Raw genomic sequence first — 27,935 nt, 5'->3', positions numbered from 1 at the left:
AATGTGAGGCTGTGCAGATGGACCTTGCAAGATAGTCTGACAGAAGAGAGGACAAAGAAACCATGAAGCCACTACAAGAATTATAAATATTAGTGTAAATGATGTAATTGCTCGAAGTCTATTTATTAGAGGAGAGACACTGCAAATCGCTTAAAGGATGATTTAAAGAAATACAAAAACTCACATACAATCTAGTACCTTTCTTTTTTTTAATTTTTTTTTTACATTTGTATTTGTTTTTGAGAGACTGAGAGAGACAGAGCACAAGTGGGGGAGGGGCAGAGGAGAATGAGACAGAATCCAAAGCAGGCTCCAGGTTCTGAGCTGTCAGCACAGATTGCGGGGCTCAAACTCACAAACTGAGATCATGACCTGAGCTGAAGTCGGACACTTAACCGACTGAGCCACCCAGGTGCCCCAAATCTAGTATCTTTCTAAACTTGAGTTATTGAATAATTACTACTTGATCTAAATCTTTTTTTCTTCTGTTTCTGCTTCTAACTTTTCTGCTTTCTTTGAAGGTTTTAAAAATAAAAAGACTATCGGCACTTTCCTTTGTATATACCTTGCCATAAAGAAACCCCTGATCTGTCAATAAGTGATCAGTAAGAACTTCCAGGAAGAGACAACATCACCAAGTTGGTCAGAGCCAAGGACCCCAGGTCAGGCTGCAGGGATCCAATGCTGGTACTGACCCTGACAAGTGGTTTAACCCCACTCCACCTCAGTTTCTTCATCTATACAATGGAGACAACTAAAAACACCTGTCTCATGTGACTGGTGTGTGGATTGAATAATTCAGGTCAAATGCTTGGTACTGTGCCTGAGAGCAAATCAACAGTATGTCATTCCTTGGTGCTATTATGACCATTATCACATGCCTCCAGAGCAATCCCAGCAAATCTCTGAGCGCTGAGATCTTTCTCTGCTTCTCCTGGAGAGCTCTGCAGGAAAGGAATTTCCTCTTCCAGGGAGCTTTGGCTGTAAAACAAATACTGAATAATAAATAATTAAATAACAATTAAAAAAAGAATGTAGACATTTACACAATGGGCAACCACAGAGCAACACTGGCTTCTTCTAATCCATAAATGTTTCCCCTGGCAGCTAGCTTTTTAAGAGTCACTTATTTTCCCACCATTTTAACCAAACAGAAGAATTCAAAAATAAAGTTATCACATGGTTTCCTTAGCATCCAAATTTAACTCAGTTGAAGGAAGGGAAAGAAGGAAAGGACTGAGAGACTTGATGGCTGGTTAGAAAACGAGGAGGAGCATTCTTATATTAAAAATAAGTCCCCTGGGCTAATTCTTACTTAAATGTGTCTGTTCCATATACTAGATTTTTTTTTATTTCTTTGTCCAGTTATTTTCTTTTCTTTTTCTTTTTTCTTTTCAGGTGTTTTGTTCCCTTAAGTAAAGTGTTTTAGTTTATAGTTCTGGGCTTGATACGCCTTTTTTTTTTTTTTTTTTGACACGGATGAATCAAGTCTGCTTCAAAATCTGATTTTTTATCTATATGAGTTCACCAAATGACTAGTCAGCATTAAACAAAATGATCAAGTTAATACAAATCCCCACCAAATTAAACTCTTCTATTTAGTAGCAAAATCAACTACTTTCAGCTCTTGGTAGACAACCAAGCTAACATGGATCCCCATTTCTTGACTGATCAAAAAGTCCTGTCTCAGGGTTCCCAAAAGGTCCTTGAGGTTCACTAACTTTCCACATAGGGCTCACCTGAACCTTGGGTGACCCACCTCTCATGTGTACCCTCTAGAGTATCCAGTGGTTGAGTTCTCTCCCTACCCAAGACAAAATTGTGAAGGGTCTGGGGTGTGGACCAGTTAAAATCACAACCGCTCAAGGCACAGCAGAAATGGGCAGAATTGCCAGCCACAGCGCCTCCAATGGTCTATCGTCCTTCTGTAGAATCATCTGTAGAATTAGTTTTACTTATATTGTGATTCTAAGCATTAAATCTTGCCACGAATCCTTTATTGCTCAATGTCTACCACCCGCCAAGAGGTAATAAAAAGTTGAATCAGATGCTCCTTTCTTAGGTTCCCAAGAGCTAATAATTTAAAATACAGATTATTCACAAAGGCTTCATTTTACTCCAAACAGAAATGTGCGAGTCAGTTTAGCTATTGCTTTTAATCTGTTTGGTACTGACATGGTGTGCTTCTCTCACTGTCTACTCATCACCTTCAGAAATGAAGTTCTTCTCATGTATCCTGGCCTTCTTAAGCAAGACAAAGTTAGGAAAATGCCTTAACCAAAGGATAATGCTGAAAAGATTACAGTAAAAAAGAGACTGAGAAATCAGTATATTAGCACTGGTGGCTGAGAACTTACCTTGCTAAATCCATCCCCACTAAGGTTGAGATGATAGTGTCAGTCTGACTGGCAGAGCTGTTCTTAGAAAAACAAAGCAAAAGGTTCAAAGCCACTTCCTAGAACCAATGGCTTTCAGATTTTTCCAGTTTCCAGTCAGAATATATTGACACCTTGACCCAATACCCAGACACATGAACTGAAACAAAGGTTTCATGAGTCAACATCTCCCCCAACTACAGGCAGTGCCCAGTGGTGTTTACCAATTCTGCTTGATTTCACTTTTGAAATGTTGGTTGTGACTTAGCAACTGATTTCACTACACTAATGGGTTGCAGCTCACAGTTTGAAAGAAACATGCCCCAGAAAATCACCTCCTATGCTACATAGGCCAAGCCAAGTGCTTATGAGGCAAAGACCAACGTTCCAGTTCCCATTTTAGTCCCTGATTAAGCACTGTTTCTCAATCACTGGTGTTAGAGAAAAAAGTTATTCTGGCACTTGCTGAAATGGTAAGGAAGACTTTATCCAAGACTGTTGCAGTAGAGCAGAAAGATGGAGCTCAACCCTGAGTATAAGAAGGATGAGTGAGGATTTGTTATAGCCAAGGAGAAAAGTGAAGGATCACCAAGAGGAGCATCAAGGGTAGGGGATTACTGCTAACCTGACCTAACATGATTCTTGCTAAGAACTGGCTAGGCAAGCCGAGGACAGGATTGGGGCCAAGGTCAAGGCCGAGTTCAGAAGAGGGTTCAGAGAAGTCTGACTAAAGTTTGGTGAAAGGGAGAGTCCTTTTTACCAGCAGTGGTCAACAGAAAGATGGGCAACATTTTGTTATTACTGTAAGAGGAGAAACCTTCAAAGCAGAAACTGAGGTGATCTCCCAGCAGGCCACACTACCTAATAGCTCAAACATAGCCAAAGGGACTTCTAACCAAATCTCTGACATCCAGAGGTTTCCCTAAGATGACAGGAAAGGAATTAAGAGATCAGAAGAGGAGACTTCAGCAAATGAAAGATTTAATCAGTTTTTGAAAGATGGAAAGCAAAGAGGAAAATGGTAAAGATTTAGCAATTAGCTGCAAGTGAGGGTGTGCACTGGTGGGCAAAGGGGTACAAGAGCATGAGAGGTGGCCAGTCCTCCTCCAGAACCTGCAGCTGTCAGCCTTTGAGGAACCAGGCACCCAGAACGACAGGTGTGAGTCTCAGGCCTCGATGCGGGAGCAGATCGAAACCCTGAACATGAGCTGCTCAGGCCTCCATGTGCCCTTTCCTGCTCCTTTCTGCTAGCAACTACCCCCACCCCATACACAGTACTGTGCTCCCACCCACACCTCAGTCAGGGATGGGAGACTGTGCCCTGGAGAAAATTAACCTGGGATTCTCCAGACTTGGGGATGTCAGACACAGTGTAAGGTAGGAATAAGTGAAAATGGAGGACTGGCCAAATTTTTCATCCATTTTAAGTTAATTTGTGTGTATGGTGTAAGAAAGTGGTCTTGTTTCATTCTTTTTGCCTGTGGCTGTCCAGTTTTCCCTACACTGTTTATTGAAGAGAGCATCCTTTACCCATTGTGTATCTTTGCCTCCCTTGTCATGAATTGACCATACATGCATCAGTTTATTTCTGGGCTCTGTACTCTGTTCCACTGATCTGTGTCTACTTTTAATGCCAATACATACTCTTTTGATTACTATAGCTTTGTAATATAGTTTGAAATCTGGGAATGTGATGCTTCCGGATTTGTTCTTCTTTCTCAAGATTGCTTTCTCTATTTGGGATCTTTTGTGGGTCCATTCAAATTTTAAATTGTTTTTTTCTATTTCTGTGAAAAAAATGTCTTTGGAATTATGATAGGGATTGTATCGAATCTGTGCATTGCTTTGGGTAGTATGGGCATTTTAACTATTAACTCTTCCAACCCATGACCATGGGATATCTTTCCATTTTTTGGGTGTCATCTTCAGTTTCTTTCATCAGTGTCTTATGGTTTTCAGGTCTTTACCTCCTTGGTTAAATTTATTCCTACATATTTTATTCTTTTAATGTATTGTAAATGTGATCATTTTCTCAATTTCTCCTTTTGATAGGTCATTGTTAGTATATAAAAATGCAACAGATTTTTGTATATTGATTTTATACCCTGCAACTTTACCAAATTTGTTTACTAACTCTAACACCTTTTGGCAGAGCCTTTAGGGTTTTCTATATATAAAATCATGTTGTCTGCAAATAGTGACAGTTTTGCTTTTTACTTTTCAATTTGGATGCCTTTAAATTCTTTTTCCTGCCTAATGGCTCTGGGTAGGACTTCCAATACTATTTAGAATAAAACTGGTGAGAGTGGGCACCCCTGTTTTGTTCCTGATCTTAGAAGAAAAGATTTTCACCATTGAGTTTGATGTTAGCTGTGGGCTTGTCATAAAACAACTTTACTATCCTGAGGTATTCTGTTTATACCTACTTTGTTGAGGGTTATCATAAACTGATGTTAAATTTTCTCAAGTTTTTTTTTTCCTTTTCTGCATCCATTGAGATGATCATATGATTTTTATCCTTTATTTTGTTAATATGGTATACCACCTTGACTGGTTTATGGATATTGAACCATCCTTGCATCCCTGGAACAAATCCCACTTGATCAGGATGTATGATCCTGTTACTATATTGTTGAATTTGGTTTGCTAATATTTTGTTGAGGATTTTTGTATATATATTCATTAGGGATAATGGCTTGTAATTTTCTTTTCTTATGGTGTCCTTGTCTGGTTTTGACATCAGGGTAATGTTAGTCTCATAAAATGAGTTTGAAAATGTTCCCTTCTCTTCATTTTTTGGGGAGAGTTGAGTATGTTTTAAATCTTCTTTTAATGTTCAATAGAATTTACCAGTAAAGCCATCTGGTCCTGGACTTTTGTTTGCTGGGAGATTTTTGATTACTGATTCAATCTCCTACTAGTAATCAGCCTATTTAGATTTTCTATTTCTTCATGATTCAGTCTTGGAAGATGGTATGTTTTTAGGAATGTATTCATTTCTCCTAGTTGTCCAGTTTGTTGGTATTCAATTGTTCATAGTAGTCTCTTTTGATTATTTTTATTTCTTTGATATCAGTTATAACTTCTCTTATTTCATTCTGATTTTATTTATTTCATTCTGATTTTATTTATTTGAGCCTCTCTTCTTTGTGAATCTAGCCAAAGTTTTCTCAATTTTGTTTATCTTTTCAAAGAGTCTGCTCTTAGTTTCATTGATCTTTTCTATTGTCGTTTTGGCCTCTATTTCACTTATTTCCATTCTGATCTTTATTATTTCCTTCCTTATACCAACTTTGGGCTTAATCTGTTCTTTTTCTCATTCTTTTTGGTGTAAAGTTATATTTTTTTTATTTGAGATTTCTCTTATTTATTGAGGTAAGCCTATCTCACTATAAACTTACCCCTTAGAAGTGCTTTTGCTCCATGCCACAGCTTTTGGTATATTGCATTTCCATTTGTGTTAGGGTATTTTTCTTTTTTCCTTTTTTTATTATTTTTTTAAATTTTATTTTCTATTTTTTAAAATTTACATCCAAATTAGTTAGCATATAGTGCAAGAATGATTTCAGAAATAGATTCCTTAATGCTCCTTACCCATTTAGCCCATCCCCCCCCCAACTCCTCCTGTAACCCTCAGTTTGTTCTCCATATTTATGAGTCTCTTCTGTTTTGTCCCCCTCCTGTTTTTATATTTTTGTTTCCCTTCCCTTATGTTCATCTCTTTTGTCTCTTAAAGTCCTCATATGAGTGAAGTCATATGATTTTTGTCTTTCTCTGACTGACTAATTTCACTTAGCATAATACCCTCCAGGTCCATCCATGTAGTTGCAAATGGCAAGATTTCATTCTTTTTGATTCCCCAGTAATACTCTATTCTATATGTATATATATATATATATATATATATATATATATATATATATATATATACACACACACAAACATCTTCTTTATCCATTCATCCATCGATGGACATTTGGGCTCTTTCCATACTTTGACTATTAATAGTGCTGCTATAAATATTGGGGTGCATGTTTCCCTTTGAAACAGCACACGTATACCCGGGGATAAATGCCTAGTAGTGCAATTGCTGAGTTGTAGGGTAGTTCTATTTTTAGTTTTTTGAGGAACCTCCATACTGTTTTCCAGAGTGGCTGCACCAGCTTGCATTCCCACTTTTCTCCTTTGATTTCTTCATTGATCCATTGGTTATTCAGCAGCATGTTGTTTAATCTCTACATATTTGTGGGGTTTTTTTCCAATTTTCTTCCTATAATTGATTTCTAGTTTCATATCTTTGTGATTAGAAAAGATATGTGATATGATTGCAATCTTCTTAAATTTATTGAGACTTATTTTGTGACCTTAATATATGATCTATCCTTTTGTGGCTTAATATATGATCTATGTCATGCACATTTGAAAAGAATGTGTATTCTGCTGCTTCTAGGTAGAATGCTCTGTATAGATCCATGAAGTCCATCTGGTCTAACGTGTCATTTAACACCAATGTTTCCTCATAGATTTTTTGTCTGGATGATCTATCTATCTATCGATGTGAGTGTATTATTAAAGTCCCCTACTATTATTGTATTGTTATCAATTTCTCCCTTTAGGTGTTCCTATGTTTGGCGCTTAAATATTTACAAACGTTGCATGTTCTTGTTGGATTGACCCCTTCTTTATTTTTTATTAGTCTTTGTTTTAGAGTCTGTTTTGTCTGATACAAGTATGGCTACCCCAGCTTTTTTTTATTCCATTTGCCTGAAACATCTTTTTCCATCCCTTCACTTTCAATCTGTGTGTGACCTTCCATCTGAAGTGAGCATCTTGCAGGCAGAATATACATACATTCCTTGAGATCATTTCCATAGCCTCTAGATGTGTGATGAATCTGAAGCTTGCCCCTCAGGATGAAGCTCCAGGGCAAGAAAATAGGCCTTTTTCAAGTTAAGACTAGGGGTGCACCTCATTCTGCTGTCTCTATGGTGCTCTGGGTGTGGTGGCCTGCCAAGAACTATCTCTCTGATTGTTGCAGACCCATAGGGCCCAGAAACACAATCCCACTGGCCACCATACCCAGGAGCTCAAAGGGCATCCCCTGTGTGGTCTGCACATGCCCACAAGCTTTGATAGCGCTGCAGGAGTGGTATAGAAGCAGGATGCTTGCCTGATGGCTTGGGCAGTGCTAGGGGAGCAGCACAGGAGGGGGCACTCACCCAGTAGCTCCAGCAGGGCCAAAGAAGCAGTGCAGGGGCTACACACATCCACCAGTGCTAACAGATTAGAAGGAAAGTACAGAAATGGCCCCCATTCGTGCTGGCACTAGCAAAGTAGAGGGGACAATGCAAAAATGGTGCTTGTCAGCACCTCTGTCCTCAACCTGAGTCCAAGCAGGTTACTGCCCCTCTAAATGCTATAAGATTAGCAAATGGGGTGCCTGGGTGGCTCAGTCGGTTGAGTGCAGACTTTAGCTCAGGTCATGATCTCGCAGTTTGTGGGTTTGAGCCCCACATCAGGCTGTGGGCAGACAGCTCAGTGCCTGGAGCCTGCTTTGGAGTCTGTGTTTCCCTGTCTCTCTGCCCCTCCCCCCCCTTCTATCAAAAATAAATAAACATTTAAAAATTAAGAAAAAAAAATTAGCAAATGAATCTCCCTCATGTATGGTCTAGGCAGTTTTCAAACTGTTGTTTTTGTACTGTGTCCCAGGGCAAGTGAGTTTGTGCATGAGCCCTTTAAGAATGGAACCCCTGTTCCCTGTGGGTCTCCTGGACATAGGTTTCATTGGTTTTCAAAGCCAGGTGTTTTGGGGCCTTGTCTCTCCAGCACGGGTCCCAAAGTTTGAGGTGTCTGAGGTGGAGCACAAACTCCTAACTAATGAAGGAGAAGCTCCTTATTTGTAAGGTCCATTCTGATTGTGGGCTGCGGCACCAGAAGTAGGGTTTTTGCAAGACCGCGTCTTTCCTCTCCCACCTCTCTCCATGTGGTCGTTTTATCTTTTGTTGTGGAAGAGCTCTTCAGCTAGTTTGCAGGCCTTTTTTGGAGGGAATTTTCCCATATGTAGCTGCAGGTTTGTTGTGTCAGTGGGAGCAAGTGAGTCCAGGATCTTCCTATGATACGAACTATCCTTGTCTAACCACAAATCAAGTAAAGCATAGGGTAAATACATTTTTAGACACATAAGGACACAAGAGAATTTACCTTATGTGTCTTCTTTCTTACGAAGCTGCTAAAGGATGTGTTCCAGCAAAACAAGGGAGTAAATTAAAAAATAGGAAAATATAAACTCCAGGAAACAGGAAATCCAGCACAGGAGGGCCAAAGGGAAGTATCAGATGATGTTAAAGGAGAGTCCCAGCATGGTGGCCAGCTAACAGAGGGCTCCAGGGAAGGGTCTCTATGAAAAACTTGTGAAAACTAAAATCATAGTTTCTGATTTTAAATAGAGATCTCATGTTTAAAAGAAATACATTATAAAAATATGTTCACCCGCCAGAGGAGGAGGCGTGTTGCACATCAATTCTTGACCAGAGAAAATCTCCTGACTTTTATTTACAGACAAGTACATCTGAAAATTGCTTTGTGCTTAGCTAGGCCTTGAGATGATTGGGCAGCAGAGATGAACCCTGTGGTCCTCAGCAGGTCAGAAGTCAGACCGTATAACTAAACGTCAGCAAACTTAAAATGCACTATTGAAGGGGTGATGATAAGACACACCTGAAAGAGGTCTCAGTCATTTGTTTAGTAAAACATTTATTCTCTACAAGTCGTCACAATATTTGCCAAGGACAGTAAAACCTTTAAGATCAATGAAACAATCCTGAACTGTTCGCATCACTTTGTTAGTGGGTTAGTTATGATCTTAATTTCAGAGTGCATAGATCAAGTTCTGTTTATTGTGAAGGCTGGCTTCCTTTACACACCTTCCCCCCCCAAGAAAAAGATATAAAAAGCTAATAATGTTTGAGCCTTTGAGAAACAACCCCTAAGGGCATTTATTAGATCTGATGAAGCAGGTAGAAATAATTAAAAGCAGATATACAGAAAACTAAGGCATTTTTTAGAAATAGGCAATTAAATGCAGGAAAAACAAAAATTTGTTCAGTAAAGAAAATGTAATCATAATTTATAACTTACTACTAGGCTATGTAGTCAGCAATATTTATGTAGTTTAATAACGAAGTAAACGGGGCACCTGGGTGGCTCAGTCAGTTGAGTGTACAACTTCGGCTAGGGTCATGATCTCACTGTGGGTTCAAGCCCTGCGTCAGGCTCTATGCTGACAGCTCAGGGCCTGGAGCCTGTTTCAGATTCTGTGTCTTCCTCTCTCTCTGCTCCTCCCCTGCACACGTTCTGTCTGTCTGTCTCTCTCTCAAAAATAAACATTTTTTTTCTTTTTAAATAATGAAGTAAACAGTATATTGTGTGGGGGTGGGGAGGGGTAAGTGGTGTGAAACTGTAACACAGAAACTATTTTCAAAGTGTGGACAGGGCTTAGGAAAACAAAGATAGGGAAGTACCCTGAGCTAGCAATAACAGGGGGTCATTGCCATTTCTAGGCCTGAATGTTCAAGGGCAAGGGGAGGGGCAATTATCAGAATCCCAGAGAGCAGCTGTACAGATAGGGCTGTCTGCCAGAAGGGGAGGAGGGGTCCTATCCAGAAGAATAAATATCTCATCTCCTTTACATCCCTCCAATCCAATCTCTTGTTGATGCCTCCATTAACCAGAGGCAACCCAAAGCCAGAGGATTAGGGAACCTGTGCACTTCATCCACAAAGGTCAGCCTCCCTGGGAACCGACTGGATAAAAAGAGGTATATCTAGAAGAGGTAGACAGTGTTCAGCAGAGAGGTAAAACTTAATGACTAGAAAACAATAATGTCTAAAATTAACACATCAAAAAACAGTACCATTAGCCTGTTATTTAAAATTGAACTAGCCAACATTTTGAAAGTGGTTGCCTCTGGGTTGCCTCTGGAAAGCAGGAAAGCGATTGAGAGAAGGTGTACAAGAAAACACTGTTTTTCATGATCAAGCTTAGAATGATTAGAGTTTTTAAATATTTGTTTCTATTACTTGATTAGAAATAAAAAATAATAAAATATTGCAAAATGTTAAAAAAGACCAATAAAAAAAGAGAGAGAGAGAAAAGAAAAGAAAGTAGGCATAAAGGAGAAGAAAAATGTACCAGCTTTGATTTTTGAATCTGCCTGTGGGAACCTAGGTAATCTTGTCACTGGGCCTCAATTCTCTCAGCTGAAAAGCAAAAAGGGTCCCTATCTCAGAGAGTGGTGGAGAGATTTGAATGACACAATGTGTATAAAACATGTGACACAGGATGAGTCCTTAGCTAATCAGAAGGGGGGATACCCAGAGCCATAAAGAGAGGGAGCAAGAATGTTAAAGTTGCTAAAAGACAGTATCTTTATACTTGATTGAGTTCTGTCTTTTACAGCTTCTCTTGAAACGTCAGCATCTAACAGAGTCTGGCTAATGTCAAGTGCTGGGTAAAAATCTGTGGAAGTGTTCTATCACAACACTGCTAGTGTTACTTTCTGCCTCTCTCCTTGATGTGATGTAATAGGACAAATCCAAGGGCCTTTTGATCTGTTTCTCAAGGTTTCACCTTGACCTTGACCTTGCAGTCAGTCTCAATCCCCTGATTTTTCCAGCTTACCTTCCCTGCAGCCCCCACCTACCTCCCTGCGGGCCCCCAGCCTACATCTTACAGCCTTCAGTCTACCTCCCTGCAGCCCCTGCCTACCCCTTGCAGGCAGCCTCCTATGCCATGTTAATCCTTTTTGTATGTGGAGCTTCTCAGACTCGTCCTCCATCCCTAAAGCTTCTCCCCCAGCCTAAGTATCAAGTTGTCTGCCCTCTGCACTTTGGAGTCTCTTCTGTGAGGTTGTGGAGCAAGTGGGGCTAACCCTTTAGTGGGGGAAGGTCCATTAGAACAGCTCTGCTGCTGATGTTCCACCAATGGCTTCACAGCAGGAAACGGAGGCCCAGCGGTGCTTTTCTAACACAGTGATGGCGGGATTGACATACCACAGATAACATGAAGATGGTAGGATTGAAGCACCATGGATGGTATGGAGAAGAGGCTCTTGTAGTTATGTCACAGGGTCAGTCAGTCCTGCCTTCACCTACTCACACTTGGAGAAATGCTCCAAGGAAGGGTTCTGATGTCACCTTCTTGCTGCTCTCTGGTTGCCCCCACGAGACACAATGGTCTGGTTGGAGAAAACAAAATCCTTTGAAACTGGTATTTGTTAATAGTATTCACCAACGCGGGACACGTTTTTTGATGGCCTTTCAGTGAGCAGTCCTTCTTCATTGCTAACAGAGCCCTTAATATGGTAGTGACTCCTCCTTGTCAATGGCTGCCTCCTCTTTGCCATCATTGGTCCAGGAATATACATGTGTCCAGAGTCTACCTCCAGGAAAGATCTCTCTCCCTGATGAGAGAGCTGCAGGAAGAGGAGGCCTTTTGCTAAGGCCCTCCTTGCTTCCTGCCCAGGATTCCCAGGTGTGTGAGGCAATACAACCTCCAGCTGAGGCGGCCATCTCTGATTGGAAGGTGGGATGTTGCTGACACACTGAAGATGGCAGAGGAGCAAGACAGAAAAAGCCAGACCCTCAATGAGATCAGTGAGTCACAAACTGTCCCTGGGCCCCTCCTAATGGTCTAAGCTATTACTGGATTTTCTGTCACTTGCAGCCAAAACAATCCTAAATGATGCAATGTGTATGCCATTAATAGAGATAAGAGAGTAAGTTTTGTCTGTTTCATACTGTCTGAGTGAGTGTGGGTGTCTTTTTGTTCAAAACTCAACTCTACATTGGTACTTGGGGGCATCTTGCAATGACAACTATTAGGTCTGTGAGTGGAATCAAAAAACTTGTACCATCAAAAGAACTGACATAATCATGCCTCACATTCACAGCCCAGATACTGCACATTTTGATAGACCACAGGGTCAATGTCACTTGCCTTCTTCCTAAGGCCAACAGACCTGATGCTACGCTACATTCTACAATTATGAGTTACATGGCTCCTATGACGCTGGGAGATGTCTTCTAGAGAGGCGTTCCAGGCTATGTGGAAAAAGAGGAACATATCTCCTACCTGCCACAATGACAACAGACACTACAGAGGTGGGACTCACTGGTGAGTCTCTTTTGAGGAGAACCAGAAACCCTGCCAGGTGCCATCTTGGCCTGTGTTTATAGAGAGATGTTGCCTGCATTCCATCTTTATAAGATAGAATAAGTAGTACCATAGAAGGCTCTAGAATTTTGCAGCAGCTTTGGAATTGTCGATTTCCTTCATAATAGGTGGATAATAGAAGGCACCTATGTCTTTCAGAGGAGGAGTTAACGTGAAACAACACAGCCAACCCTCTAAGAATAATGGAGACAAGTTCTCAAATGTCAGTGGGCACAAGAGTGACATAGAAAGTGTGTTTAAAATGCCACTTCTGACCCCCACACACAAATTTTCTCCCCCACAGTGAAGAAAATAACGTTGATCACTGCAAAACTTTAAGCATGCTGAAAAGCAAAAAGAAAGACAATTAAAATCACCAGAAATCCCCCTACTCTGAGAAAATTCACCATGATAATGTTGGTGTCTGTCCCTCTGTTTGCCTTTCTGAGCATTTATATGCACCCACAAGCATTAATTTACAAAAAGTCAGCAAAAATGGTTATTATCCTAGATGCCCTTTTTTTATATATAAAAAAAATTCTTATTTATTTAGTTTGCCTTTCCTTCCCCAGAAAATCAGTGTTAACATTCTGGTATGTGTCCCTCCAGACTTTCCACTTGTTGACGGAACTATACTAAAAACACTGGAACAAAGACAGTATTATTTTTGTCATTATTTTTATATAAATATGTGACCATGTTATATACACACATTTCTTCTTCCTGCTTATTTAACTTAACACTTCACATCAATTAGTATAGAATTAATTCACCCTTTTAACAGCTGTATAATATTTCACAGCATGAATCACCACCATTTATTTGTTCATTGCCCCATCAAAATAAGTTTGAAATAAAGACCTAAATTTGAGACATTAAAACATAAAAATCCTAGGAAAGAGCATAGGCAGTAATTTCTTGGACATCAGCCAAAGCAACATCTTTCTGGATATGTCTCCTGAAGAAAGGGAAACAAAAGCAAAAACAAACTGTTGGGACCATGTAAAAATAAAAATCTTCTGCACAGCACAGGAAACAATCAACAAAACTAAAAGACAACCACTGAATGGGAAAAGATATTAGCAAATGATGTATCCAATGAAGGGTTAATATCCAAAACATATAAAGAACTTCTACAAATTGACACCCAAAAAACAAATAATCCAATTTAAAAATGGGCAGAAGACATGAACAGACATTTCTCCAAAAACGACATACAGATGGCCAACAGACCCATGAAAAGATGCTCAACATCACTCTTCATCAGGGAAATGCAAATCAAAAACCACAATGAGATATCACCTCACACCTGTCAGGATGGCTAAAATCAACAACACAAGAAACAAGTGTTGGTGAGGATGTGAAAAAAAAAAAAAAAAAAAAAGAACCACTGTTGGTAGGAATGCAAACTGGTGCAGCCACTGTGGAAGACAGTATGGAGGTTCTTCAAAAAGTCAAAAATAGAACTACCCTATGATCCAGTCGCACTACTGCGTTTTTACCCAAACAATACAAGAACACTAATTCAAAGGGATACAAGCACCCCTCTGTTAACAGCAGCATTATTCACAGTAGCCAAGATATGGAAGCAGCCTAAGTGTTCATCAACAGATGAATGCATAAAGAAGAGGTGTATGTATATACAGTGGAATATTATTCAGCCACAGTGAACAAAATCTTGCCATTTGCAATGACATGGTTGGAACTAGAGACTATAATGCTAAATGAAATAAGTCAGTCAGAGAAAGACAACTACCATATGATTTCATATGAGAGAGAGAGAGAGGCAAACCAAGAAACAGACTTTTAATGACAGAAAACAAACTGATGGTTATCAGAAGGTGGGTGGGTGGGGGATAGATAAAATAGGTGAAGGGGATTAAGGAGTACATTTGTCATGATGAGCACTGAGTAACGTATAGAATCATTGAATCACTATATTGTACACCTGAAACTAATATAACACTGTATGTTAACTATTTGGAATTAAAATTAGAAACTTAATAAAAAAAACAAGGTAAAAGACATAAAATAAAATAAAGTAAAATAATAAAAAGTAAATGAAATGCTGATTCTGGGCCTCCACTCTAGAGCTTTGATTCAGGAAGTCTGGGCTCGGGCCCAAGAATCTCCTTTCGAAATAAACCCACATGGCATTCGGTAGAAGGTCCTCAGACCCTTTGAAAAACAGTTACAAATCACTGAAACCCACAGATTATCCAAAAACTTCCATTTTTGGCAAAGATCTTAACTCATCCCCTTTCTCCTTCCTTCGTGTTCTAATTTCATCTATCAACTCTCTCCTTCATCCCTGCCTTCCCTCATACCCATGCACCTCTTCCATCTCCAAATCCTAAACCAGAATTACTAAGATGTAGTGAGAACTCTGAGAGTTATTTTAGCACACCAGAATGTATGCTTCCAGAAGTCTCTATGAAGCACACACACTCTTCCTCAGGTAAGCTCACATACATCTACAGAGCATTTTCCAGGGGCAAGGAAACCAGTGGTGTCTCATTTCCAGGGGCAAGGAAACCAGTGGTGTCTCAATCCTTTCTGTTCTCCAAGACCCTCTTCTGCTTCTCTTGCCTCCATTTACCTTCACCATTTCATGACTGTCCTCGGGAGAATCCCACAATCCCTTACGCTCCTCTTGAGTTATCCAACCCAGACCCAACCCCCACCCTCATTTTTCTTCACTCCCCCTCCCTTCTCATCTACATGCTTTCCTCTGTGGCCAATCTGATCGCAAAGTTCCAAATGTCTCCTTGCTGTGGCTGACTCCTAAGTCTCTCTCCTGGTCCAAGACCTCTACACCAACCAACCACCCCACACCAGCACCTCCAACCCAACATGCCAAAACTCAACGCACTCCTCACCTGTGTTTCTGACACCCCTGGCTTCCCTGGTTCAAGACCTTGGAGTGATCTTTGACATTCCCTCTTGGCCCCACATTCCATCCTTTACCGATTTTTACTCACTTCTCCTTTCCTGTTTCTCTCTGTGTGTCCCTTTCTTTTACATCATGAGCTTTGTTTTTTGTCTTGACTTCAATCCTAGCCAAGGTTCTTTGGTTGCCAGAAAGAAATGACCAGTCAACCCGAGGGGATTATTAAAAGGCACAAGAGGATCTCACAGACACAAAAATGGAAATGCAGCTGGACACAGAGTTAGACTTGGAAGGCTTTGGGGATAAGGTTGTTGCTGCTTCCAGCTCCTTTTTCCCTCTCGGGCCATTTGGTGCTTCTGTGGATTCCTTTCTGTAGACTTGTGCCATTGTCCAGCTTGTCTTTACCTAGATTGTTTATGTCCCCAAATGATTGTCCCAACCCCTCATGTGCTCTGGAGACTAAATGCAGGCTCTGCCATTTGGTTCAAACTCTAAAGAGAGGTTTGATGGACCACTAAACCAGCCAGCCAGGAGATTTAACCTCTAGACTTGCCACAAATCCAGCTTTGATTCCAGCATCTGAATTAGTCCAGGTAGAATTATGGGTGTTAACACAGGTCTCTAGGTGTGCTCCTTCAGCAGTGTCTATTGATGAGGACCATTCCCAGACAAAGGGGTTGTTTGAAATGTACCCCACAAAATTCTACCACAGTGGTTCCCGGAAGCTGGGTTACAAACTAGTGGCATGTCCCAACCAAGTTTTTACCTGTCTGTTATGAAATTATGAAATGCTAAAAGTAACAATTGTGTGTGGGTTACAAACTAGTGGCATATCCAGAACCAATTTTTTACTGGTCTGTTATGAAATGAGAAAAGTAACGTGTGTGTGTGTGTGTGTGTGTGTGTGTGCATGCACGTGAGCACATGTTGGGAAGAGGGATCATATATTATATAAGGTTTCAGATGTCCTTTTTGGAAAACACGGTCCTTTACACAGAGATAATGTCCTTTCTGCTTATAGAGGTTGACATCTCTTTGCACTTATGAAACGGTAGTGGCTTAGACGGTTGTTGTGGCTGTTTGTGCCGTTATTTAGAAAAATAAAATGTTGGGATGCCTATCTCAGTCCCTTAAATTTGGGGGTAAACATGGCTGGCTCATGAAATCTGAATGTCTTAGAAACATTATACTGTGTCTTGACTATTTGAATAGCTTCCTACATGGTGTCTCTGCTTTCAAGATCTCTTTCCCACCTACCTTGGCCATCACTGTCAAGTTAATCTCCCTAAAATGTTTTTGAATATGTTTCCTTGTTGAAGTCTCCAAGGGCTTTGCAAGGATTATGAAATAAAATAGAAAGTCCTTGACCTCTAGAAACTAGTTCCAACCTGAGTTCCCAGCCCTTTCCCGATGCCCTCATCCACACCTGTCATGTGTTCCAGACAAGGCTCCTTCTTATCTTTCCTACCCCTGCCCCTTCCCACTGTCCTGCCCTACTTTCCAGCCTACCTCCATGAAGTCTTCTGGTACTCTGGGCTAAACTGAATCTTTCCTGACTCTGCATCCCTTTATTAAAATATTTATACATTCTTAGGACACTTATTACAATCTGTGCCACCAGATATATCTGTGATATTTGTGCATTTCCTATATACCCTACTAATTGTAAACCCTTGAGAACAACTACCAAGCCTATGGAGCAAGTGTGGGGAAGGTGGAGTCACAGCACACAGGATTCAAAGTGTGGCTCTGTTCTGTGTGATTTTCAAAATGCCACTTGACTAGTATGAACCTCCATTCACTCATCTTTAAACTGGAGAGGATACTGCCAACTGTTCAGAGTCATTGTGTGGTAAGTGACATCACCCATTAAAGTCCCCAGGCTGTAATCATTGATTAATAAAAATGGTGATTTTTTTTTCTTGCTTGAATACAGTGGACAGTCATAAAAGATTTGTCCAACTGAGAACCTCATGAATGAATACATCAAAAAGGAGGCCTATTTAGGGTCCAACAAGGGATATCACTATAAAATTAATATTAACCTTTCTATGTGATTCATAATTTGCCTCTGGGGAAGGTTCCAGTAAAAGAGTTAAAAACATTTGAGCAGCACAGCACATGGGAAGAAGTGCCATGCTTTCCAAAGTGACCACCTCAAAGGACAACGCTCAGGTGAAAACATACATCTTGGCATGTTTTTGTTTTTGTTTTTGTTTTTAAATACAGCTCCTCTCCTTTGAGGCCACACCTCATAAATGGACCTGTTTGGTTTTGACCATCTCTCTGTCCTTTGCTCAACCTTGATAGACTGGCTAGTGACCACCTAAGTTGCTCAAAATCGGGCAAAAGATTGCGAGATGTGGAAATATCTGGATGAACCATCTACTGCTGAACTTCCTGTTATGTAAAAATAAACATCTTCACGAAAGAAGTCACTTTTTATTACTTTGCTGCTAAAGACATCCTAGCTAACACAAACACAAGAAGTGATCTTACCCCGGTCTTTCATACCCAGAAATCAGGCTGAGGGCACAGAAGGTGTTTCAGGATGTCCACAGGGAGAAAGATAAGGGAGAAGAAGAACATCGGTAGTCCTTTGAGCCCTGTAGCTCTGCATCAGCCACTACTCTAAACTTCATACAGGCCTAATCTCCCGTGGCCCTCACAGCATCCCTGGGAGACAGGTGGTCTTTCTGAGCCGTTTACAAGCAAGAAAACGAAAGTGCTGAGAAGTTAAATCAATTGCCCATGTTACACGGTCATCAAGTGGAACGGTGGGATTTTCTCCCAAGCAGGCAGGCTCTAGGGTCCACCTGGTTTATCACTAGTAACAGAAGGTCCCTCCAGATGCCATCACTTGGGGACAATCGGGTCTGAAAGGGCCCACAGTCTTCACTTTGGGGCTCACTCCAGGGGAGATGGTGAACTAGTCTGAAACACCACAGGCACCTCGTCCACACCTCAAACCCTCCTCATGGCATCCGTGCCGCACCCCTCTGTGAACCCTGGCTTCCTCCCTGCTCAGCCCCCAGCCCTGCCAAGTTCATCACCTCCCACCTCTTCTCCTTTGGGACCCTGGGTTCCCTACTTTCTTTCTCGCTGCTGTACACAGTCCTACAGCCTCCTCCTCCTCCTCCCTCAAGCCTGCTCTTGTAGACGCTTGTATCAAGTCCATGTGTCGACCCCTGGACATGCTCTAAAGGTGACACAGGGAGGTTGAGAAGAAAAATCAAAATAACTGACAACAGTTAGAAAAAAAAAGTGCAAAACCCCATATCCCTACTCAATAAATAGCCACTAAAATCATGGTAACTGTGCCTGATTTTAAAAGATGTGTTCAGGGGGCGCCTGGGTGGCTGTCGGTTGAGCGTCCGACTTCGGCTCAGGTCATGATCTTGTGGTCTGTGGGTTTGAGCCCTGCATCTGGCTCTCAGCTGTCAGCATCAAGCCCGCTTCATATCCTCTGTCTCCCTCTCCTTCTGCCCCTCCCCTGTTCTCTCTCCCTGTCTCAAAAATAAACATTAAAAAATAGTAATAATAAAATAAAAGATGTGTTCAATTCCATACATTTAAAGCTCACATACATTATCGTTAAGATGTATTTAACACACTGTCTTTAATTAGAAAACTAAAACCTCACAAACACAGTAGCAATAGATTTAGAGGATTCCATTCTGAATATGGTCAAGGTAACAGAAAGTGCACTTTCCTACTTGACAAAGCACATCTCAGGGACATGGGTCACAGGATGACATCTCTTTGCTTCCATGACAATAAGCACTGATTAGGTTTCTGGTGTGTGCTGAGGCCCCAGGGAAACCAGCTGACGTGGTGCTTGGTAAGATGATGAGAGATTTCTCTTGCAGAGCTCCCCCTCTCCCCAAAAGGTGACACAGCACTTCATAAACAATTATTACCACTGAGTGGAGGCACTGGGAAGTGGGGTGACACTTAGTGGCAGCAACCCACTGGGACTCGGAGCTTCTGCTACTCAGCTGTTTCTCGGACATCCTTCTTGTCTGTCTCTGTGGGTAAACCACTCTCCCTCCACACTACGCACAAAGAATGCCTCCTTGAGCCCCCAGGACACAGCCACTTCTCACTGTATCTTGTAGCCACCTGGCTCACTGTGTGATCCTTCATTCTCAACTTCACAAGGAAGACCATTCGCTTTATTCATCCTTGGGATCCTCACCCTCTCCTTCAAAACTCAACATTGCAGCTGGCCAAAGAAGCTACTGGAAGTCCGATGAACTAATGAGGCATGGAGGGATGGTAGAGTGTTCCGCACTAGTGAGAACTTTTTGTCCACTCAAGGACTTTGCTCACAGATGGTCTGTGTTCTCGTCCTCACCTCTCCCTCCCCATTTTGACTGTAAAGGAACATAGAGATGGAACGAGTCTCATCAATGATACAACATTCTTCCTTGGGTATTCCTTTCCTGCTGGGTAAAGCTTTTCAGAAACTGGCTTCTTGGCTTTTATGTGACCGGAAAATTTTGCAAGAACCAACTGTGGTTCTAAGGAAAGATTTCACTAAGCAAAGTGGAAGTCCTCCCATGGCTGCCTGCAGACTGCCAGCAACTTCCCCTATGGCACCTCAGGAGAAGAGGAGGAACCCTAGCTGAGCACCAGGATGCTGACCTGCTATGCATCTTGCCCCACCCAGGGGAGAAATGTGTAAGAAGAAGGTCTGGGCCAAGAGCCCCAAGGCTTAGAGAGAGAGAGAGCTGCCAGAGGGCCTACCTTCACAGTTGCTGTTTTCCCTGCTTAGATGCCCTCCCCAGTTTCTTCACCCCACCCCCCCCCCAGACATTCAGTTCACTCCCTAAGGGAAAACTCTGTGCCAAATGTCACCTCCTCCAGAAAGTCTTCCAGGCATCCTTCCAGCCTGAATCAACCACCCTTTCCATGACTTTCCCCAGAAGCCTTTGTTTATAGCCGTATTATACTCTGTATATTGTTCTATTTGTTAGCATTTTAGGTCTTTCTGTTGGACAGCAAACCTTTCGGGTCATTGATTGATATCTTAATCATTTCCTTCCCTCTGTGTACCTTTTTCCTCTCCAATCTTTCTCTCTGCCTTTCTCTGCCTCTCCATCTGTCTGTCTCTCTGTCTCCCTGTCTCTGTCTCTCCCTCTCTCTTTCTGTCTCTGTCTCTGTCTCTCTCTCTCACACACACACAGAGCATTGCTTGTCCCCAGAACTTTTTGAAAGAGCCTTTTGAGCAGCCCAGAGAATCTCTTCTCCACTTCCACAGGGAGGTGTGACTAATTCCCTCCAGTGCTTAAAGGGGAGAAGCGAGTTTCCAATTCTATCTGAAACATAAATACTGAGCTTAAGCCACACCAGTTCTGACCCCTTTTATGGCACAGGAAAATATTCCTCCTCTCTGGGACAGCTGCATTTTCCAAGTCACCTTTGAAAATAACACTCACATTCTAAAAAATTAGAGTAGCACTTTTTATTTTTATGTTTATTTTTGTAACTCACTTTATGACCATATTATTTGCTCACAATAATGAGACTCAGAGCCGTAATAGTGAAAACCAGAAAAGCCTTAGAGAAATATTATCCACCCCTGCCAATTTACAACTGTGGAAATCGAGGCCATGAGAGATAAGGTGACCTGCCCATGGTCACTCAGCCAGCTGGTGGCAGGGCCAGGACTTGGGCCAGGCCCCTGACCCCACAGAGTGCTCTGCTCTCTGATTGGGAGTTCAATGGACAGTGGGTTTTGTTTGGGGTTCTATTTTTTTTTTATTTTTTAAATATCTTTATTTATTTTTGAAAGGGGGGGGGGGAGGGCAGAGAGAGGGGAGACACAGAATCTGAAGCAGGCTCCAGGCTCTGAAGCTGTCACCACAGAGTCCAACACCCGCTGGAACTCAAGAACCAGGGGATCATGACCTAAGCCAAAGTGGGATGATTAACCAACTGAGCCTGGGTTTCCATTTTAAAAGCAGAATTGACCATGTCAAATTTTACAGCACTCTCAGGCCTCAAGGTTCAACTACTGGAATAGAGACAAGAGACTGGAAGGGAGGCACCACTTCCCTGCCTAAGCGGCAGAGCGCGGGCCCTGGGGCTTGGCTAGGAGCTGGGGCCTGCCACAGCATGCTCCGGGCTGCCTGTCCCCCACCCTGATCCTGCAGCGCCCTGCTGCCAGCAGCCCCGTCCTGCGGTTTGGACAGCTGGGCTGCGCTCAGTTACATGTGGGAATTCCCTGATCTCCGGGGCGACAAAAGGAAAAGGGGGGATTGGATGCCCCTCTCTTCGCTCTGCAGAACAGCCCTGCTCCTGCCCGACCCAGGACCTGTGCCGAGGGGTAGCGAAGAAAAAAGAAGAAGAAGAATATAAACTGGACAAAAAGCGTTAGTGTGTGGTTGAAGTTTGGGGCTGGGGAGAGGGGGCGCCAAGAGCCCAGGCTCCAGGGAGGAAAGGGGAAAAGGTTAGGGAAGGACCTAGAAAGAAGCGCCACCACGAATCAGGGAACCATGGGGGCTGAGGAGAGCTGGATCTGGGCATGAATGAAGGACTAACCAAGTAGTGACAAAGCCCCGGCTGCCTTCCCCTCCCTTCAGTCTGGAGCGACGCCTGCTTCACTTCATCCAGCCGAAAACTCCGCAGCCTGGGGGTGGGAAGGCGGAGCGAGTGGAGGGAGGGGACGGGCTCAGGTGGGCAGCTGCGCATGCGCAGACAGAGCTGCCGGCGCAAAGCCAGTGCCAACGTCTCAGAGCCCTTCTGGCCACCTCACTTCTCATCACCACCTTACTCCCGGCTGGCCACCTCTTCTCCGAAGCATACTGACTCAGTGCAGCCTAATCCTCCAACTCCCACCTGACATGCTTCTCCCAAAACACACCTGGGAGAGCGATGACCTCACTACCTCTTTTCACCGAAATCCCTCCCTTCTGTAACCACGTCTGTAACCACGTCTGCTTCTGTGCTCAGACCAGCCCCTGTAGACTCGTGGCTCAGTTCCGCCTATGCCTGCAGGGGGAATTGCAGAAACTCACCACCTTCCACCTTTCTTCCCCACCCGGAGTCACTGTTTAATCCACGTGGATGCTGGGCCCCTTCGCTGCCACCTCTCCCCGAGAGCATGTCACCCTGACAGCTCCTGGAATCAATACAGAACCCACACCAGGAGGCTGCTGGGGTTCCTCAGGGTTACCGGAAGCTTGTGACAGAGTGGTCATCACCGCCTGCATGCTCAAGATGTCCTCTTAATCCTTAGCTATGACCGTGTTGTTTGTTGGGGGAAAAAAAAAAAGTCAAAAGATATTATTCTTCAATATAAACTTTTTTTTCTTTAATTTATTTTTAAGTTTATTTTTTTTGTTTTGAGAGACAGAACACAAGCAGGGGAGGGGCAGAGAGAGGGAGAGACAGAATCCCAAGCAGGCTCCGCACCATCAGCACAGAGTCCAATGCAGGGCTCAAACTCACCAACCATGAGATCATGACCTGAACTGAGATCAAGAGTCAGACAATTAACCGACTGTGCCACCCAGGTGCCCTTCTTCAATATAAAATTTAAAGGGAAAAGATTTGAGGGAATACCAAGGGACGGTGATGGGGTGGGAGGGGAAGGAGGTGGAAATGAGGCTATGGGGGAAGTTTTAGTCAAGGTGCTATTCAGAGAGGTCAGTGGAGAAGGGCCTGCTTGGAGACAGCCGTTCTGAGGCTGTAGAGTGGCACCTGGAAAACCAGGCCAGCCCTGGGGATGGGGGGCTGCCTCCCATAGCATCAGTGCAGGGATCCCCTTGGGAACTGAAGGGGAGGTGAGGCTTGCCCTGAAGGTGAGTGTGGTGGCTGACAATGGAGACCATTGTGCACCAGGCCTGATGCTTTCACACTTTCTCATGTCCAGCACAGCACCCACCCACCTGGCTCCTGGGACTGTGGCAAACACCGATACACAAAAAAGAAACCGCAAACCCCCATGGTCTCTCCACTGAGACTGCAGAGGCCCCACCGTCCGGCCAGGATGCAGAAACATCCTTCATTGGAATGTAGCTCAGAGGAAGCACGTACTTGGCATTGCTGGTGTTAAATTAGCACGCACGTGCTGGTCCTCATACAGGAGGCAAAGCGAGCTGCTCTGGTCCCAGGAACTGGGGCAGAGGGGGCTGGGAAGAACAGTGACTCAGGATATGCCAGGGCCTTTCACTACAACCCGATCAGGTCTAAGTAATACCCTCGTTTTACAGACAGGGAAACTGAGGCTCTGAGAGCCTCATGACAACCTTGCACAGTACCTGGGGCAGCTGAGATTTGAACCCCTTCTCTTTGCATCACCCATGCTGCCCTCCAGAGGGCTCAGCAGGCAGCTTCTAGAACTGTGTGGGAAGAAGGTGGGAAGGAAGGCCAGAGCCACCTCTGGTTCACAGCTCCTTCACTATTCCCACCCCGACTCGGGCAAGGGAAACCAAGAGAGTGCAGAATCTTTTCCTGGTGCCCAACACACCCAGGACACGCCCAGGACATGTTCCAAGGTTGCGTGGAGGCTTCTCTGGTGACAGCATCAAGGCCAAGGCCAGAACCAAGTATCTCACAGTGCTGAGACACACAGTGGAGCCAGGCTCCTCCTTCGGGGCAGGAGAAAATGCAGCAAGATGACGCACGAGGCTGGGCTGTCTGAGGAAACTGGGTGGTTTCAGTTCACACAGGTTTGGGGAGGCACCAACTAGTTTCAGTTCAGGACCAGCCAGGTGGGGAGGGAGCCTCCCTCCACAGTCTGGCTCAGTCCCGATGCACGATGCACAATGCGAATGCACATAGGGGAGGCCAAACCAGCCCATCCTGATCAAATGTCTCTGAAGGGTCTGTTCTCCTAGGAGACCAAGTGCCCCCTGGCAGAGGGGGAGGGGAGGCTCTTGGTTTGACCTTTAATGTCCTGCAAACTGGATCCTTTTTGTGTCTCCCTGGAAGCCTCTCAGACACAAGAAGGGCCATTTCAGAGTGCAGGGGAGCCACAGAAGGTCCCGAGGTTGATGCCAGACTGACGGAGTAAAACTGGAGCACGCGATCCTAGAAGGAACTCATCTGATTTCTTATCTAAGAATGTGGGAGGAGAAGGAGGCAGACTAAGCATGGAGTATCTAGCTGGCCAGGTTTTTGTTTTAATTTTTTTTTTTTTACATTTATTTATTTTTGAGAGACAGAGAGAGACAGAGCGTAAGTCGGGAAAGGACAGAGAGAGAATGAGACACAGAATCCGAAGCAGGCTAGCTGGCCAGGTTTCTAGGACAAGGGGCAGGGGATGATGAGGTGCAGGCCAAGGTCAGCATGAGGTGTGTGCAGCCCTGGCTGGGTGGAAGTCCTGCTGTCAACAGGAACCCACCTTCTTGCTCATCTTCGTCTGCTGCTATTAAAGAGCCTGTGGTATCCATAGAAACTAAACGAGCCCAGTCTGAGGGTTGGAGATCCTCCTGCCCCTCTTTCTCTTTCTCCGTTCACCCTCTCATCTCTCCCATTGCTCTGCTCCCCCCTTTTTCCTTCCTCCACATCTCTGTGTTCCCCTGGAATGCTCCCCACCCGCATTCACCTATCCCTACCTCTCTCACATCCCAGCTCATGTCTGTTTAAAATGATGACCCACTTCGGGGACACTCTGCTGTGCTAACTCAGGGCCTCTCAACCTTGGCCGCTGTGGCACAAACTGCCAATTGGCCCTAGTAGTCTGTTCTTTTAGCTAATTTTTAAAAAACTTTTTCACTGTATATTTATTTTCCAGAGACAGAAAGAGACTGAGTGCGAGTCCGGGAGGGGCAGAGAGAGAGAGGGAGACGCAGAATCAGAAGCAGGCTCCAGGCTCTGAGCTGTCAGCACAGAGCCCAACACGGGGCTCAAACCCATGAACCGTGAGGTCATGACCTAAGCCAAAGTCGGACTCATAACCGACTGAGCCACCCGGGGGGCCCCGGGGCCCCTCTTTTAGCCAGTTTTTAAATGGTCGTAAGACCACCAAGAATAAAGATGACACTTTGTATCTATGTGTGCTGCTAGGACTGAGTTCTGGCCAAAGGGAGGTCAGCAAGGGTGTCATGTGCGAACTTTCCTTTCATCTTCCTTGTTAGGTATAGGGACACGATGGCTGGAACTCATGCAGACATTTGGGCCTGTGGAATATATCACAGCCAGTTTATGTATCTTCCGGATCTGCTCAAACAAACTTTCTCTGCTCGACACCACTAATAATCCTCTGAGAGGATCACCTGACCTCAACCACATTCTTGTAAGTCGGAGAAGGGTTTGGATTTTCTAAAGGGAGGCCAGTTGAATTCCATGCCATCTTGTGGCAGAGGTAAGGGTGCCGTGACATTTCACCTGCTTGGCGGGGCCGGGCCCATTGTTGTGGATGTTCCCGATTCCTCATGTTGCCTGCAGGTACAGCCCAGCAGCACATTACTTCATGCCTCCCATCACATCCCTTTCACCTCCTGCCCCAAGGCTTCCCTGTTGCTGCTGAGGAGCAAGACACCAGAGGACCTGCTTACCTGAGCGGGGACACTGTCCTCCAGGCCAGGCTCTGTTGTGCCCTGGATGAGATGGGCAGGTAGAGAGCCCCACTGACTCCTAGTCACTCACTGGGCTCTACATGCCTGGTTCTGCCGCTGTTTGGAGATCTGGCTTTCCCTTGAAGGAGATGCCAGACAGTAGCACCTCGAAGTCCAGGGACCCTGCGAAAGTCAACTTTGACCAAAGAGGACCAGTCAGACAAATTCTTCTCCCTTCCTCCTCCCACATTTCCTGGTCCAAGCCCCGATCGACCTTTCTGGAAACATCCCACAAGACCCAACAGTTGGCTGCATTTGCCAAAAGCTGTGATGAACTTAGTGATGCAGTCCTTTGTAGTTCACTCTGTCCACCTCTGCCTCACTCTCCTTCCCCCTCCATCTTGCTTCCTGGGGCTGTACTCTCCAATAAAGTGTGAGTGCCTTTGCTTTTGCCTCAAGCTCTGGTTTCTGGGGAACCTGGGCTAAACTAGGGAGACGCATGGGGGATGGTAAAGAAGCAACGTGGAGGGATCCAAAGCCCTGAGGATTGTGAGACTGTCATCCCCATCCTGGCTGCACACTCTCAGTTTTTATCTGACAAACAAAGATCTATCGTATTTAAGCTACAACTATTTTGGTGGGTTTTTTTGTGTGTTTTTTTTGTTTTTTGGTTTTTGGTTTTTTTTTTTTTGGTCACTTGTGACCTTCCCCTAATAAATGCAGCTGCTCGTGACAACCACTTCTGAGCTCCAATTCCCTGGAGGAGTGCGTAGCCCATCATTAAAATATTTGTGTCCCTCTCTCTTCATATTTCACTGTCACTGGCATTGACTTATTTTGATCCACACAGCACTCCTATGAGGCAAATGGAACAGGTATAATTATTCCTTTCCATTCGCCACCTTTCCCACCCAACTCCCTCTTAAAAGGATAAGGAGGGGGCGCCTGGGTGACGCAGTCGGTTAAGCGTCCGACTTCAGCCAGGTCACGATCTCGCGGTCCGTGAGTTCGAGCCCCGTGTCAGGCTCTGGGCTGATGGCTCGGAGCCTGGAGCCTGTTTCCGATTCTGTGTCTCCCTCTCTCTCTGCCCCTCCCCCGTTCATGCTCTGTCTCTCTCTGTCCCAAAAATAAATAAAAAACGTTGAAAAAAAAAATTAAAAAAAAAAAAGGATAAGGAAATGGTACCTCTTAGAAGTATAGGATTTGCTTAATGGTGAGAACTAATAAGAGAAAATCTGGCTTGCAGGCCATTAAACCGGACTGCACCACCATTTCATCCCTACCCTTCAGAGGTCACACAGCTGGGGAGTCGGCAAATCTCCCGTTCTCCTTCCAGGCACACCACGGACTGCCTTTCCTTCCCCCTTGAAGTTAGAAGTGGCCTCGTGTCTGACTGAGGCCAAAGCAATGCCTGCAGAGGTGGTCTGTATGCAGAAAGAAGCTCTAGAAAGCAGCGATGATTCACCAGGCATTTTTTTTAAATGTTTATTTATTTTTGAGAGAGAGGGAGACACAGCATGAGTGGGGGAGGGGCAGAGAGACAGGGAGACACAGACTTGGAAGCAGGCCCCAGGCTCTGAGCTGTCAGCACAGAGGCTGACACAGGGCTCGAACTCACGAACCGCTTGCTCATGACCTGAGCCAAAGTCTGGCTCTTAAGCGACTGAGCCACCCAGGTGCATTGGTTTTACATCTGGCCTGGAGACCAGTAGACCCAGGGAAGGTGCTTACTCTGAAGGCCCAGGTATGGAGCAGGGCCCCAGCCTGCTCACAATGGACATGTAATGAGAAAGAGAAATAAACCTTTCAGATTTTAAGCCACTGAGATTGGGGGATGCTTGTTCACTGCACCATAACCCAGCCCAACCTGACTAATACACGCATTAAAGGGGCAGGTCGCATCCAGAGATTTGGGCTCATTTGGATTTGTTTTCAGAGGGGACAAATCAA

At 44.0% G+C, this 27,935-nt stretch overlaps 1 long non-coding RNA gene across 1 annotated transcript in view; it reads right to left on the bottom strand.

The window, feature by feature from the left end:
• Positions 1 to 212: 212 nt before the first annotated feature.
• Positions 213 to 27,935, bottom strand: part of LOC109249432 (uncharacterized) — a 49,194-nt gene continuing 21,471 nt past the window's right edge. The window contains exons 2-4 of the long non-coding RNA XR_002072559.2: positions 25,986 to 26,181; positions 2,358 to 2,414; positions 213 to 981 (exon numbers count right to left, since the gene is read on the bottom strand). This is a non-coding gene — a long non-coding RNA (uncharacterized LOC109249432). The remainder of the gene's footprint in view (positions 982 to 2,357; positions 2,415 to 25,985; positions 26,182 to 27,935) is intronic.

Source organism: Panthera pardus, unplaced genomic scaffold (genome assembly GCF_024362965.1).
Source record: "Panthera pardus isolate Hobbes unplaced genomic scaffold, ASM2436296v1 HiC_scaffold_17, whole genome shotgun sequence".
In the NCBI taxonomy this organism is placed as follows: Eukaryota; Metazoa; Chordata; class Mammalia; order Carnivora; family Felidae; genus Panthera; species Panthera pardus.
This window is presented reverse-complemented; position numbering and strand designations above follow the sequence as displayed.